Genomic DNA, 16915 nt, shown 5'->3' with positions numbered 1-16915 from the left:
TCTAAAAGATATAAAACTGTTCTGAAAAGTTGCAATGTTGTTGACATCTATTTCGGCTTTCTAAGATGTTCACCTTAAAGGCAACAATACTCGTCCTGAATTTATTATCTGTGTTTTGAAGGTGGGGTGAGGAAAGTGGGAAGAAATTTCTTTATGGTCACAATGGATACACACTGTTAAATGTTCTTAAAAATTGTAACATGCTTTCAAAATTTCATTGGTACAATTTTAGGGATAATACATTAAAGGTACATAGCTCTTTTTCTTAATCCCGCTTTTCCACAGGAAAAAAAGTGGAACTTATTTACAACCTCTAATCACCAAAATAATATTTTTTAAAACATCGATTTCCATCTAAAATTAATAATGTAGAATTCAAATGCAGTCACTATAGGAATATTTCCCCCTTTTAACATCTATGCTTTAAGATTCCTTCACACAAAAAAACCATGATGGGATATCTATTTTGTAAGCAGTATTCATCAATGTGTTTTATATAAACATAAAATGCCATTTTGGTTCAATGAGATACTTACTGAACGTGTCCTATATAGTACAAGGTGGGGTTCTTTTAAATATTAGAGTAATGAGACCACACCTTTATTATAATACTCCTCCTTATTTTAGGGGGAGGAAAAAGCATAATCTTTTGGCCACCAGAGGGGGTCAGTAGCACCTTCCAAACAGTACACTTGGAAAATTGATACAAAGGTTACTACTGGTCAAAGTACGACAGTAACCTTCAAACTAAATCCCTTACTTGTACCTTTACCTTCTGTATCTTGATTTTTTGAGAACACTGAAGATCACAATAAATTAAATCATATAGTTCAAAGTTAAGTTTTAAAAAGGACCAGAAATGCCTAAGAACTAATTTGAAAAGAGAACTCTAGGGACTTCCCTGGCGGTCCACTGGTTAAGATATGCAGGGAGTGCAGGTTCGATCCCTGGTTGGGGAACTAAGATACCCCACATGTCACACGACATGCCACATGGCACATTAGTGTGGCTCATTCACAAAGGAGACAAACATCTAGTCTCATTTTGCAGTCTGTTCATCAGCCCATCTACACTCTGAAAACAGTGGTATAAAATACAAGAAAAAAGCTGGTTTATTTTTTCATAGCACTTGCCTTCTGAAAAGCTTATTCCTTTTCCTAATAATACTCTCCAGGAAGAAGCATACCAAAGAAACTGAGAAAGAAATGAACTTTCTCATGGTGTCAAGAATTCTGTTTAGTGGCATAGGTCTATCCCTGACATTATCCCTTTCCATTTTAATTATGGGAAAAGAGAAAAGAGAAGTAAGACTGAATGTTAACATAAGGACAATGGAGCATTTTCCAGAAACTGAAACTCTAAAACTGTTAATAAAACCAAATACACCTGCCGTGTTGCAAGTATCCACACATCTACTTTCAATATCATTTTAAAGCAAACCACACGAGAAGCAAGACACCATGGCCAAGAGAGCAATGTAATCAACAGGATTATGGCTTACAGTATCATAATAAGTTGCAATGGCAGTAATTCTGTTTGTGATTCTAGGTAAACAAATTATCAATATTTGCTGTAATAAAATTTGGTACAGTTTCACACTCACATTAAAAATCTGTCCCGCCTTTCACATGTGTGTGGATCCCTCTTCAGAAGCACTAGCCTCTGAAGTACAAAGAACACAGCAACAGGGAGGACACAGGCGTGACTGTCACTGTCAAACGAGACAGCGAGGCCAGTCAGTCGTCACTTCCTGAGCTTATTTTTCTTATCTTTAAAATGATATGGCTAGTCTAGAACTACAGTTCGCTATATCAAGCCAAAAACATCAAAGCTTAGGCTAAAAATGTACATATCCAGTGGAGGCCCAAATGTTCAACAAAGGGGTTGAACCAGCTGGAAAGATAAAACATAACACAATTTATTCAGAAAACTGACACTAACAATGTATCAGATGAGGAAGGGTTGAACCTACAATGATTTCCAGAAAATTGCATTATCTCATATATCAAAGAAAATTTAAAATATATTTTAAAAAATTGTATTAAAGAAGATTTCATCCATTTCCGACTGCCTAGAACCCAGCAGCAATATGGCTAAATGAACAGAATATATTTGCTTACTCTCAAGATATTTTTCTCAAATCACAGTGGAATGCTTCCTTGTCATTCTATCATAACTGAAAAACCACTATCTCAACCGATGAATGGATAAAGAAGTTGTGGTAGATATATACAATGGAGTATTACTCAACCATAAACAGGAACACATTTCAGTCAGTTCTAATGAGGTGAATGAACCTAGAGCCTATTATACAGAATGAAGTAAGTCAGAAAGAGAAAAATAATATCATATACTAATACAAATATATATGAAATCTAGAAAAATGTTACTGAAGAATTTATTTGCAGGGCAGCAATTGAGAAAGAGACATAGAGAGCAGACTTACGGACATGGGGAGAGGGTGAGATGTATGGAGAGAGTTAACATGGAAACTTATATTACCATATGTAAAATAGCCAATGGGAATTTGCTGCATGTCTCAGGAAACTCAAAGAGGGGTTCTGCATCAACCTAGAGGGGTGGGATGGGGCAGGAGATGGGAGGGAGGTTCAAAAGGGAGGGGACATATGTATACCTATGGCTCATTCATGTTGAGGTTTGACAGAAAACAACACGATTATGTAAAGCAATTATCCTTCAATTAAAGAATAAATAAATAACCAATTATCAAATAAAATACCTCATTTGAAGGTCATTTACGGAACCTGGTTACTCATTTTTCATTTTCTTCTAATAAGCATGAGATAGGCCCTCATTTACAGAAGTATCTAAGTAAGCAGTGTTGTAGTGAGATAAGGCTGGAAGGGTTAACTAAGGCCTTACTCCACATCCTATTTAAGTATTAAAAGAAGGCTAGAGGGGTAAAAGAAAATAAGACACTGCCTACCACAATCCAAAGAACTACAACAGTGCCCAAATAGAATATGATACTACGGAAGTAGAGAGTAACAACAGCAGTGCCCACTCTCCTTGATTTCAGCATTCCTCTCTTGTACTTATAATAATACATATATTGTTTAATCTGTAGGGGAAATTAGACTTCTCAGAAAGCTACCAAGTATGTCCTCTGCACCAAAAGCTTTCTTTAATGGGAATTTTAAAACATTTATTAATTAACTGATTTTTGGTTGCACTAGGTCTTCGTTGCTGTGCACAGGCCTTTTCAAGTCACAGAGCATGGGGGCCACTCTTCATTGCAGTGCACGGGCGTTTCTTGTTGCAGAAAACAGGCTCTGGGGCATATGGGCTTCAGGAGTTGCAGCAGGAAGGGGCTCAGGAGTCATGGTGCACAGGCTTAGCTGCTTGGTGGCATGTAGAGTCTTCCTGGACCAGGGATCAAACCCATGTCCCCTGCAACTGGCCAGGTCGATTCCAATCTACTGCGCCACCAGTGAAGTCCACCAAAAGCTTTTTAAGAACCCAATCTGTGTCATAAAAGATGATTCCAAATAAACTAACTTTGACACTGAAATTCAGTCATTATCTTTTTTTCAAATCCTTCCCCTTGTAGGGAGTCTAGAAGCCCAGCTGTTTTTTCTTCATGACATTAAAATGGAGATAAGAAATAGCAGATAAATCAAATAAGGCTGTATACAGGCAAGTTGTTTAACAGTATTTCCACTCTAGCTTTAGAAAACAAGTACTAAAGGATAAGAGAGATCTTTCTTCTTTTGCCTTGAGAGGAGGGTTGATGAAAGAGTTGCACAATTTTGCATGGATATTTTATACATAAATCCCACAGAGCCAAGCTGGATAAATTATACCACCAATACCAATAGTAAAAGCTAATACTTAGGATACTTACTTTGTGCCAGGCCTGATGCTAGAGCTTTAAGTGAATTATCTCATTTAATCCTTTTAAAAGCCTAAGTCAAATGGGTACTCATATTAACCCATTGTAGGTGATTTTATGTGATGAGTTACACAACTGGTAACTAAGGGAGCCAGGATTTAATTCCAGATTCAAGAGCCCATGATGTTAATCATTACTGTACTGCCTCAACATCCAGAGATTTTGCTTCTGCTTCTTTTAAATCTGTCCATTTCACTATTTTCCCACTGCCATTTCCCACAGCTGTTTTCCGACTGTGGTCACCTAGTATCTCATTTGGATAAATACTCCATATTTCTAACTACTTTTAGTCTAGTTCCTCTTGAAATCTTTTCTAGTGTAGCCAGGGGGGTACTTTAAAAGCAGACATCTGATACTTCACTTTCTGTTTTAAATCCTATTTGGCTCATATTTCTCCTTGGATCAAGTTCATACACTGCTTATAAGTCCCTGTTAGAGGCAGAAGTACAATTAAACTAAACTATGTCAGCCTCCCTATTCATTTATTATCTATTATTTAAAATGTGTTTAGTCAATATTGCTGTAACAAAGTCTTTTGTCCTAGCCTCTGTTTTTTGTAGGGAAATACCTGTTTTGAAATAGTGGAACTTGAAGAAGTAGACAAGGATATAAGAAATGTGCTTTAGAGTGAAGAAATCTTTAACAATACTTTGTAATATTTATATTACATTGTAAGTGCTTAGTAAGTATTGGCTACCATTGCTTCTTCACCTTTCCACAAAATCAGGATATTCCTTTTATCTCTACTCGAGAAACACTTTTACAGAGGAAAATAAATTTAAAAAGAAGCTAGCGGCAGATGTAACAAAATACCAGTGCTGCTCATTAACTTTCTTAATTTATGATTTGCCCTAGAAAAGGGGGCCAATGTGTATTTGCTTTTAGAAGGAAGTTTCATAGGTATAAAGTAAAAAGGTCATAATTACATTCTTTTTATTTAACTGCAAAGAGATGAGAGTGGCAAAATAATTAATGCTACTTTTTAAGACTCCTTTAAATGTCCCAAAAAGGGAAAAAACAGGGTTGATATGTCTGAGTAGTATTTTCTGCTGCTGTTGCTAAGTCACTCCAGTCATGTCCAACTCTGTGCAACCGCATAGACAGCAGCCCAACAGGCTCCCCAGTCCCTGGGATTCTCCAGGCAAGAACACTGGAGTGGGTTGCCATTTCCTTCTCCAATGCATGAAAGTGAAAAGTGAAAGTGAAGTCGCTCAGTCGTGCCCGACTCTTAGCAACCCCATGGACTGCAGCCCACCAGGCCCCTCCATCCATGGGATTTTCCAGGCAAGAGTACTGGAGTGGATTGCCATTGCCTTCTCTGAGTAGTAGTCGCAGAACTGTTGAAATGTTAAGATGGTATTTGGCCAGGGGACCTGAACTATTAATTCTTCCCTGCAAGGATCCTGAAAGAAATGCACGCACATAAAACAATGGTCAGCAAATGAACATGCTTAATTATTCTGGGGCTTTGATCCCAAACCAAACTTATCTCAAAAAGACATGCATTCTTTTCTCAGGGAGTAAGGGAGGAACGAAATCTATTTCAAACACAAGAAGATCCTTGTAACTTATTGCTGAGTGAAGGAAAAGCTACGAAGTAGTATGGAATCATTTATGTAAAACTCTAAGGTATACATGCAAAGAAATTATCTGGAAGAAATCTTTACCAAAGATGAAGAGTGGTCATTTCTATGTGGCCAGAATTTTCAATTTCTTTTATATAGTTTTCAGTATTGGCTGTATTGTTTGAATTATTTACAGTAATCATGTATCACCTCTACAAAAATAAAAACAGAAAATGAAGTTACAGAACACACGTTTAATTCATCTCACTTAGAAATGGTTAGACATTAATGAAGCTGGCAGAGACACAGAGCTGAGAAAGGAAGCTGTACACGTTTTGTAGACAGAATGAGCGCCAGTCTCGGAAATACCCTGACAACGTATAAGAAGAGTGCTAATACCCTTAGGTAGAGTGCTCCTACTTCTGAGAATCCTTTATGAGGACACAAATCACAGAAAAATACTTTACGTAGGAAGGGAGTAACTACTAACTGCAAAAAATAATTGAAACAATCTAAAGGCCTAAGAATAAGCACATGAGTACCAAAATTAAAATATAATGAAATACTAATGAAGTTGTGTTTTAAGGAGAAAATGATGTTAACAGTTAAAAAATCAACAACAGGATATAAACTTTGTTATTTCCATAAAGTTGTAGGGGCAAAATGTACAGAGAATAAGAAGGAAATATACCAAAATGAAGAACTGTCTTGCTTGTAAGACTGATGGTAATTGTAACTTTTTCCTTATAATTAATAAAAGTTACTTTTAAAAACCCAGGGCAAGGGGAACCAATGAAATCTGATCAATACCTATTTGCAGGAATGGTTTTAAAAGACTTAAGAATTTTTAGATCTAAGTGTATGGAGAAGATTCTTTTTTTAAGGAGATTGATGATTTATTTCTTAGTATTCAACTATGCACTTATATGCAGAGTACATCATGAGAAACACTGGGCTGGAAGAAGCACAAGCTGGAATCAAGATGGCCAGGAGAAATATCAATAACCTCAGATATGCAGATGACACCACCCTTATGGCAGAAAGTGAAGAGGAACTCAAAAGCCTCTTGATGAAAGTGAAAGAGGAGAGTGAAAAAATTGGCTTAAAGCTCAACATTCAGAAAATGAAGATCATGGCATCTGGTCCCATTGCTTCATGGGAAATAGATGGGGAAACTGTCAGATTTTATTTTTCTGGGCTCCAAAATCACTGCAGATGGTGACAGCAGCCATGAAATTAAAGACGCTTACTCCTTGGAAGGAAGGTTATGACCAACCTAGATAGCATATTCAAAAGCAGAAACATTAAATCTTTGCCAACAAAGGTCCATCTAGTCAAGGCTATGGTTTTTCCTGTGGATATGTATGGATGTAAGAGTTGGACTGTGAAGAAAGCTGAGTGCCAAAGAATTCATGCTTTTGAACTGTGGTGTTGGAGAAGACTCTTGAGAATCCCTTGGATTGCAAGGAGATCCAACCAGTCCATTCTAAAGGAGATCAGCCCTGAGTATTCTTTGGAAGGAATGATGCTAAAGCTGAAACTCCAGTACTTTGGCCACCTCATGCAAAGAGTTGACTCATTGGAAAAGTCTCTGATGCTGGGAGGGATTGTGGGCAGGAGAAGAAGGGGACGACAGAGGATGAGATGGCTGGATGGCATCACCGACTTGATGGACTTGAGTCTGAGTGAACTCCGGGAGATGGTGATGGACAGGGAGGCCTAGAGTGCTGCGATTCATGGGGTCGCAAAGAGTCGGAAACAACTGAGCGACTGAACTGAACTGACTGATGCACCCATGAGAAAAAAGCTGGAATTAACTACAAAGGGGGGGTGTATTACAAACAATCGAGGTTGTGGTTCCTGGAATAATGTTACCACTCACTAATCAATGTTCTCATAATCTGTTCAATCTCACTTTTATGCAAAATGGGAATAATACCTACACTCAAAGACTTCCCACAGGATCAAATGATAACACTGGCTAGTTACAGTCTACCCTTCTACAGATCAAGGGGGTTGCTACTGAGGAGAACGAAGGGCTAGGACATAAACACTGACATACACGTATTTCTGCCAGTGACCACGACTTGTCTGCCAAGAACATGAACTTGTTATACGACTGAAAAATGAGAGAATTTTTTTTTTTTGAGGATAACATTTTAACTTAAAGAACATTCATCTACTTTGCAACATTTTCTTATGATTCTTAACACAATGCTGTCTTTCATACCTCAATACCACACAAGCCCAGAATATCTATCATACAATTAAGACAATGGAAGCAAAACTGTGTTTAAGGTATTTGGTAAAAAGGCATGCTTGATGAAAAAGAACAGTTTTATGTACCGTGATTTTTTAAGAAACATTTTCTTCCAGTGAATGTTCGGTATACTCAGCAAGTAAAATGAGAAAACAGTTTCCACTGCTGTCAATATGCATAAGCCGTGCCACCCACCACCACGTTTCCATATCAGACAGAGCAAAAGCAGAATCACATCTGCCGGATGACTGTCACAATCTTCCGTCCTGATTAAATAAAAATTCAAATACAACACTGAACACTGTTTTAAAAACAAACAAACAAACAAAAAAACAAGGACTTTAATAGTACAAAGCTTCATTTATCTTTAATATTTTCTAAAACTAGCAATATGGAACCTTTATTCAATTCCAGATTAACTGTCCTTTCCCCCCCCTCATCTTTCTTATCTAAAGAAATATTTTGCAAGCAATTTACAGACTAAAAAAGATACAAGGAATCAGCTAAAAATCTAGTAATATTTACCTGAATTGTTAGTAGCAAGTATGTGGTAAGCATTACAACAACATGCAAGTTTGGTAAACTCTATAAATCTTCAAGAAAATTAGAGATACCAAGGGAACATTTCATACAAAAATGAGCACAATAAAGGAGAGAAATGGTATAGACCTAATAGAAGGAGAAGATATTAAGAAAAGGTGGCAAGAACACACAGAAGAACTATACAAAAAGGATCTTCATGACCCAGATAACCACGATGGTGTTAAGTCAAGCGGGCCTTAGGAAGCATAACTATGAAGAGAGCTGATGAAATTCCAGTTAACCTATTTCAAATCTTCAAAGATGATGTTGTGAAAGTGCTATACTCAATATGCCAGCAAATTTGGAAAACTCAGCAGTGGGCACAGGACAAGAAAAGGTCCGTTTTCATTCCAATCCCAAAGAAAGGCAATGCCAAAGAATGTTCAAACTACCGCACAATTGCACTCAACTCACACATCGGCAAAGTAATGCTCAAAATTCTTCAAGCAGGCTTCAACAGTACATGAACTGTGAACTTCCAGATGTTGAGGCTGATTTAGAAAATGCAGAGGAACCAGAGATCAAATTACCAACATCCGGTGGATCATCAAAAAAGCAAGAGATCTCCAGAAAAACATCTACTTCTGCTTTATTGACTACGCCAAAGCTGTTGACTGTGTGGATCATAACAAACTGTGGAACATTCTTCAAGAGATTGGAATACCTGACCTCTGACCTGCCTCCTGAGAAATCTGTATGCAGATCAGGAAGCAAGAGTTAGAACTGGACATGGAACAACAGACTGGTTCCAAATGGGGAAAGGAGAACGTCAAGGCTGTATACTGTCACCCTACTTATTTAACTTCCACGCAGAACGCATCATGTGAAATGCTAGGCTGGATGAAGCACAATCTGGAATCAAGATTGCTGGGAAAAATATCAATAACCTCAGATATGCAGATGACACCACCCTTATGGCAGAAAGTGAAGAGGAACTAAAGAGTCTCTTAATGAAAGTGAAAGAGAAAGGACAATGAAAAACCTGGCTTAAAACTCAATATTCAGAAAACTAAGATCATGGCATCCAGTCCCATCACTTCATGGGAAATAGATGGGGAAACAATGGAAACTGTGATAGATTTTATTTTGGGGGGCTCCAAAATCACTGCAGATGGTGATTGCAGCCATGAAACTAAAAGACGCTTTGTCCTTGGAAGAAAAGCTATGACCAACCTAGACAGCATGCTAAAAAGCAAAGACTTTACTTTGCTAACAAAGGTCCTTCTAGTCAAAGTTATGGTTTTTCCAGTAGCCATGTATGGATGTGAGTTGGTCTATAAAGAAAGCTGAGCACTGAAGAATTGATGCTTTTGAACTGTGGTGTTGGAAAAGACTCTTGAGTGTCCCTTGACTGCAAGGAGATCAAATCAGCCAATCCTAAAGGAAATCAGTCCTGAATATTTATTGGAATGACTGGTGCTAAAGCTGAAACTCCATTACTTTGGCCCCCTGATGCAAAGAACCAACTCACTGGAGAAGACCATGATGCTGGGAAAGAGTGAAGGCAGGAGAAGCAGACGACAGAGGATGAGATGTTTGGATGGCATCACTGAGATGATGGACATGAATTTGAGTCAACTCTGGGAGCTGGTGATAGACAGGGAAGCCTGGTGTGCTGCAGTCCGTGGGGTCGCAGAGTCAGACATGACTGAACAACTGAACTGAACTGATGACATCAATACTTGTAAAACCTTTTCAAATTTTCAATATTCACCTGATCATGACAACCCACTCCAGTTTTCTTGCCTGGGAAAGCCCATGGACAGAGGAGCTTGCTGAGCTATAACAGTTCATGGGGTCACAAAGTGTCAGACACAACTTAAGTGATGAAATCACTATGCTCAGCTTTAGAAGACAGTACAAAATTGTTTTACCAGTCTATATCTGTTGCATGCCATCCTCATCAACATTTGGTATTAAAACTTTTATTTTTTAAGCTACTTCAGGCATATGATGGTATCACTGTGCTCCCTGACATCTAATGGCACTGACTGTTGACTACCTTTTCATATGCTCATTACCCATTTGGATACGCTCTTTATGAAGTACCAGATCAAGTCTCTCGGCCTTTTTTTTTCAATTGCACTGTGTAAACTTTCCTCATTAATTTGTAAGACCCTCCCTGCCTTTCTGACATAAAATGTTGTCAAGTTATTTCTCAACTGGCCACATGGTTAATAAGATCAGCTACCTAAATATCTTCTTGGTTCACTGTTCTTGTAAAATCCTGATTCTTCCTTTAATTACTGGTAAAAGATAAACACGTTCCTAGATAGAAGAACCTGGCTGAAAACTAAAAATTAATGACATTTATTCCCTCTTTTTAAGATTATAAACTTCATTAAGTATTTAGGCAACATATGGAAGCACAAAGTGAAGATGAATTTAGGTGAATTCAGGTTTTGACCGCAACAAAATTGCAGGCAACAGAAATTTTAAAAGTTATTTTAAAAGCCTTTGATACAAGTATTTTTATTCTAAAACACTAAGAATATTAAAGAGAGTTAGTATCTTGTTTTCTTCCTTGATTTCACTAACCTTAAAAATCATGATAGTTAGACATTATCTGTATTTAAGTGTTAAAACATTTTACTAACCATTATGGATTATTGCCTCTTCATACTGTCCATGGGAAAAGGCAATAATCCATAATGGAGGAGAAGGGGACAAGAGAGGATGAGATGGTTGGATGGCATCACTGACTCAACGGACATGAATTTGAACAAGCTTTGGGAGTTGGTGAGGGACAAGAGAGGCCTGGCGTGCTGCAGTCCATGGGGTTGCAAAGAGTGGACACAACTGAGTGACGGAACTGAACTGATGGATTATTACAAGCAATCTAGCGAGTAACTCCCACTGTTAGAATCAACCAAACTCCTCATTTTAAGGAGAGAAACATCCAGAGACTTAATAAATGCTGGTTAATAAAGTTCAGTTGTTATACCCCCTACTTGGGTTTTTCTACAGCTTATCTGAGAAAATGGCAAAGCCCTGACTACTCCAGTAGCTAGTACTAGGTGCGCACGTCCCTCAACAATTAAAGGGCTTCCCAGGTGGTACTAGTGGTAATAAAGAACCTGCCTGCCAATGCAGAAGACAAAAGAGACACAGGTTCGATCCCTGGGCTGGGATGATCCCCTGGAGAAGGAAATGGCATCCCACTCCTGTATTCCTGCTTGGAAAATCCCATGGACAGAAGAACCTGGTGGGCTGTAGTCCATGGAAGTGCAGAGTTGGACACAACTGAAGCGACTGAGCACAATTAGAACTCTTGAATATAAAGGAAAAGTAAAATTTGATTCCATCTTCTTCCTTTCATCACTGTGGTGTGATGCAAATAAGGTAAAAGAAAAACTGGTTCTAATCCACTGAGCCCATAAATTGCTTACATACAGTATACACTAAAAAATAGCTGTGGTGAAAGTTTTATTTGCATTCTTAAACCTTCATCAATTTAATCAGATTCAAAATGCAAAGCTAAGTTTACATGATAATCATTTATAAAGCAGACAAGTATAGAATGAGCCTCTAGTACCTGTTAAGAAATTTCTCCAATATTATAGTTGATTAAAAAAGACAGAGGACTTCCCTGGCAGTCCAGTAGTAAAGACTCCGAGCTTCCATTGCCACAGGCATAGGTTCGATACCTGGTTGGGGAACTAAGATCCCACAACAAACAGAAATGGGATGACTTTATATGACTTTGATGTTTAAAAATTGCTAAAAAGAAAACAGGTATATTCTGCCACCTAGCTAAAAATAGTTTTCTAATAAATTTATGTCAAATTTAAGATAAAAGCAATTAAGATGTCATGTAAGCATAAACTGTTTCTTTTAGAAGTAGAGAAAAAGCACTAAGATCAAACTGACCCAGACATATCATAGGAAAAAGAAAACTCATTATGGCAAAGAGCAATACTACTTTTAAAAGATCTTTAAAGTGAGTCTTGGGCATTATTTAGGTTTGCTCAACCATGAGAATCTTCTGGTGGGGAAACTTCTTTCATAACCCATTTCAAGTAAAATATACCAATTCCTTAAAAAAAAATAAAAAATTGCACTTAATTTCCTCAGACAGAAATCCTTTAACTTCTCAGGCCAAGAATACACCTTTCTTCTGAAAGTAATCAAAAGGAGCTTTACATATAAATTAGTGAGCCTTCACAAAGGAACAAAGGCACAAACATTAAATTGTAAAACAACTGCCTGTAGATTCTCACCACAGAAAATCAACACCTGTAAAAATTATCTGGATTCTGCCTCCTTAAATTGCATACTTTCCTATGACTGCTTAGGTCTTAGATAATTTACAAAATATAGGGAATATGGGTGGTCCGTGACCACCAAAATTTCAGGATCTACCAAGATTGCTCCCTTATGGAAGCAAAGCAATGTCATGATTACTACAAACTCTTACCAGAGCCAGAAAACTTAACTTTATCAACAGGATTCTTGGATCTGCGAGTGCAGGGAGAGCATTCCTGCCAGTGTTCTTGTTTTGATGGGGTGGCAATGTAGGGGAGTCTATTTCTTTTATGGTAAGAAGAAGCCCTGTTTATTCAAAATCACATGCACTGCAACTGTAAAAGATTCTAGGAGTAATCCTATGATTCTTTTAAATCACAGAATCAACAGATGGCTTATCGTAATTCCTTTATTAACTGATTATACAGAAAGTGCTCACAGAAGCCTTTAGATAATACTAGATACCTCTTTACTAAAAATAATATTAACTTATCCAAATAAAAAATAACCAACTTACCATCACATTTGTAGTTTTTAGTTTTAAAATAATTTTCACAAACAACTCATTAGACCTCAAAGACTGCATGGCAGATGGCTAAGAGATTAAAAAAACAAGTAAGCCCTGTCTTTAAAGATTTATTTAGTGTTGTTTCAATTCCTAAGGGGAAATGAAAAGTATGAATGGATTCCACATATATAAAGCCAGCACACTATTTTAAATAAAATTATATTAAAATAGAATCCCTGAATTTAAGAAAGACCTCAGAAATACCTTCTTTCCACAGGGACTACTTGTTTAATGTTACACTGAATTATGCAATTTCTAATATATTGCAAAAATTTAAATCATGAAATCATACTAACTTTTCTTATACTGAGCAAGTTATTACGGAATGAATACCAAGGAGGACAAAACAACAGAGTTAGACAAAGAACACAGAACCCTAGTGTATTTTTGTCAGTAATCATTCTAACACTAACTGTAAAGATTAAAGGGAAAAAACAACTCCTTAAATTACAAATTTCCCCCATAAAATGTTTTACAATACTGTAAATTATTTCAACTGGAAAACATATGTGTCTAATGCTTTGCCAATTCCTACAAAAAAGTTGTGTCCCTGAGCCTTCCAGAAGTTTATGGCTCAAAACAAACACCAGAGATACGAAGGACATATAAAAAATATGAGAACACTGTGATTCAAAAAGCTCAAGATTTCAGTCAACAAAATATATCTGCTATGAATAGTTATAGGATGGCAGAAGTGTTTGCTGGACAGAAGTTCCGGTTCTCAGGTCATACAGACCTAGGTCTGAATGATGGCCCCTTCACTAACTGGCAGTTTAACCTTAGACAAGTTACTTAACCTCTCTATGTCTCAATTTCCTAATGTGTAAAAATAGGACAATAATGTTAATCTCATAAGGTTGTAAGAGCAAAATGTGAAAAAACATATCAAGTGTTTATTACTCTATCTGGCACACTGTAATCCTCAGAAATGTTAGCTATCATCAACATCACCTCTACCATATTATTCTTGTTGAAGAGGTTCTGTAAAATAGAATTCCTGATATGTATGTAAGTATCTATGTATGGATGTATGTGTGAAATTGATTGATATATAAAGGTTATCATAATACGAATAACAGCTTCCTGGAAAGAAAAGAACAGAAACCTCCAGGTTCCCCAGCCAAACCTATCAGGGAAGCCCTAACAAAGGCCTAACAGCAAGAAAAGGCAATGGAGCGGCAGGGCCATCTAGCGACATCAGAAAAGAAAAAGACAGGTCCACTGTTCCAGTGTACTGTCCAGCCGTCACAGAGACAGGTGGTGCCATGGACCCCAGTCTCCAGTGCTTAAACACTGCAGTGTGACACTGTTATGGCAATCCATGGGCAGAAAGATGAGTTCACATATGTCCTGTATATATATGGTGTGTGTGTGTGTATATATATCCTGTATATATATATATGGTATGTATATGGTAGCAGAACTCAGACAACACACTCCAACCTGCAGGAAGTGAACCTGTAGGAACTATTTTCAAACATTCCGCCAACGGTAACCGATAGTACAATCAACATAAAATTGAACCCTAAGAGTCTACTTACGAAAACGCAGTATAGTCTCTGGCAAGTCACTGAAGTTTCATCTAAACCTCAGTTACCGAGTCTGTGAAATAATATTCTCCTCATCTCTCAGGGCAGCAGATAGGAAATAAAGTGCACGAAGTATGGTAAAGCAATGATTAGTACTTGGTGACCCCCAAAATAAACAATGCCTCCTATCCTCATCATCATGCCTTAACAATTTGATTTGATTCTGAATACCAATCTAAGAATGCTTGCTTAAAGAGTAAAATGATCAAGTTTAGGTTCTACATTAATATTTTTTAGTGATTTTGAAGCATGAATCCGAAAACATCTCACTACCTTCCTGCTCCCAGTCTATGGGAAGAAAAAAAAGAGAGAAAACTTTTCTGGTTATGTTTGATGATAGCTTTTGAATTTTCTCCTTCCCATGTCGGTTTAGTAACTCAATTTATTTTTGGAATTCAAATTCAGTTTAAATCTTCACTGATATGTTGTTTAATTGGTACATATCATTTTACATTAAAATTTAACACATATTAGTAAGAATAACAATGATTTTTCCTTCCTTGTTTATGAATAAACTATATTTAGAAATAAGAAAGGAAAGTTTATATACTATATCTAGAACCTTGCTGCTGAATCTATTTCTAAGAACTTAAATTTACCAAAACTCTGTTACCCAGAGTAAGTCACAATGCTCTGATGGAGACTCAAAGATCCTAGTTATCCATTATTGAAAGGTGCAAAGAAATCAATGATATAGAAGAAATATATGCTTTATGCATCATTCTTCATACAAACAGAAGAAACAAAATGACAACCTGCAAAGATTCCTGAACCAGCTTCACTATGAAGAATGAACAAAATCAAATATGCTTATTTAAAACAGAAAAAAACTAGTGTTGTAATCTAAATCAACTAATTAAGCCAACAAACGTCATCTCAGTTAACAATACCGAAATTAGTTTTAATAACGCCTTTAATCATTATTAAGAGGGCTGGCCCTGACAACTACACAAAACAGACCACTCTCTTTAAATGCACATTTAGCAACTCTCACTGAATGTAGAACTCTTTATCCATAAAAAACATGGTATAATTTCAGTGAATTTGTGACTTCAAAACTCTTTCTTTTCCTACTATGTCATAAATGGGAAAAAACATCAATCACTCTGGTAAGTAACCTTACATATATTATTTCATGTGTCCCTTAAACACATTAAGAAGAGATGAAGGCAAGGTCACATACGTCATACAAGGCAGGGTCTGCAGTGTCAGAATTCAGGCGAGCCCAGCTCCGAAGTACTGAGATTTTAGAATTCTAGCTCATCTCACTTTTATTTATTTGCTTTAATTTTTATTTAACTATAGCTGGTTTATAATACTGTGTCAGTTCAGGTATACGGCTTCACATTCTTCTCCATTACAGGCTATTACAAATTACTGAATATAGCTCCCTGTACTACACAATAAATCCTTGTTGTTTATCATATATACAGTGGTGTGTATATGTTAATCCCATACTCCTAATTTATCCTTCCCCCTTCTGTTTCCCCATTAGGAGTCACAAGTTGTTTCCTGCATCTGTGAATCTGAGTCTGTGTTTTGTATTACTAAATAAGCTCATTTGTATCTTCTTTTTAGATTTCACATATAAGTGATATCACACAATACTCGTCTTCCTCTACGTGACTTTCCTCACTTAGTGTGATCATCTCTAGGTCCCGCCATGTTGCTGGAAATGGCAATATTTCACCCTTTTTTGGCTGAGTAATGTTCCACTGTAATATGTACCACAGCTTCTCTATCCATTCATCTACTGATAGACATTCAGGCTGCTTCCATGTCTACTGGCTCATCTTTTCTTTAAATAATAGAAAACTGTTTACCATTTTTACACCATTTCCTGAGGTGAGAATATCAGGGTAACTAAGATTCACAAAATGCTTTAAAGTAATACAATTCTGAAGTTAAAACAAGTACAAAAGGAAAGCATGAGAGCCAGATTTCCTTAGGCTGGGAAAATTTATAATTAAGAAATAAACCTAATGCATGATCAATATCAAGAAGAAAGTGCCTGCAGTATCCCAGGCCTGACTAGTTTTTCTTGTTGTGTGAATGTGTGTACATGTTTTGTGTCTATTAAATAACTAAAACAGGTGTTTCAACTACAACTCTGTGAAACCCAAATGAACAAGTACAGACAAGTATATGAACAAATTCAGTTTTCTTCAGGAATGGCATGGTGAATTTGTAACT

General features: G+C 36.9%; 1 protein-coding gene across 3 annotated transcripts in view; it reads right to left on the bottom strand.

Moving 5' to 3' along the window:
* COL4A3BP (collagen type IV alpha 3 binding protein) overlaps window positions 1-16915 on the bottom strand; it is a 140891-nt gene that overhangs the window by 79357 nt on the left and 44619 nt on the right. The window lies entirely within an intron of this gene.

The sequence above is a fragment of the Capra hircus genome, chromosome 10 (genome assembly GCF_001704415.2).
Source record: "Capra hircus breed San Clemente chromosome 10, ASM170441v1, whole genome shotgun sequence".
NCBI classification, from domain to species: Eukaryota; Metazoa; Chordata; class Mammalia; order Artiodactyla; family Bovidae; genus Capra; species Capra hircus.
Note: the sequence above shows the minus strand (reverse complement) of the source record. Positions and strands in the feature narration are given on the sequence as shown.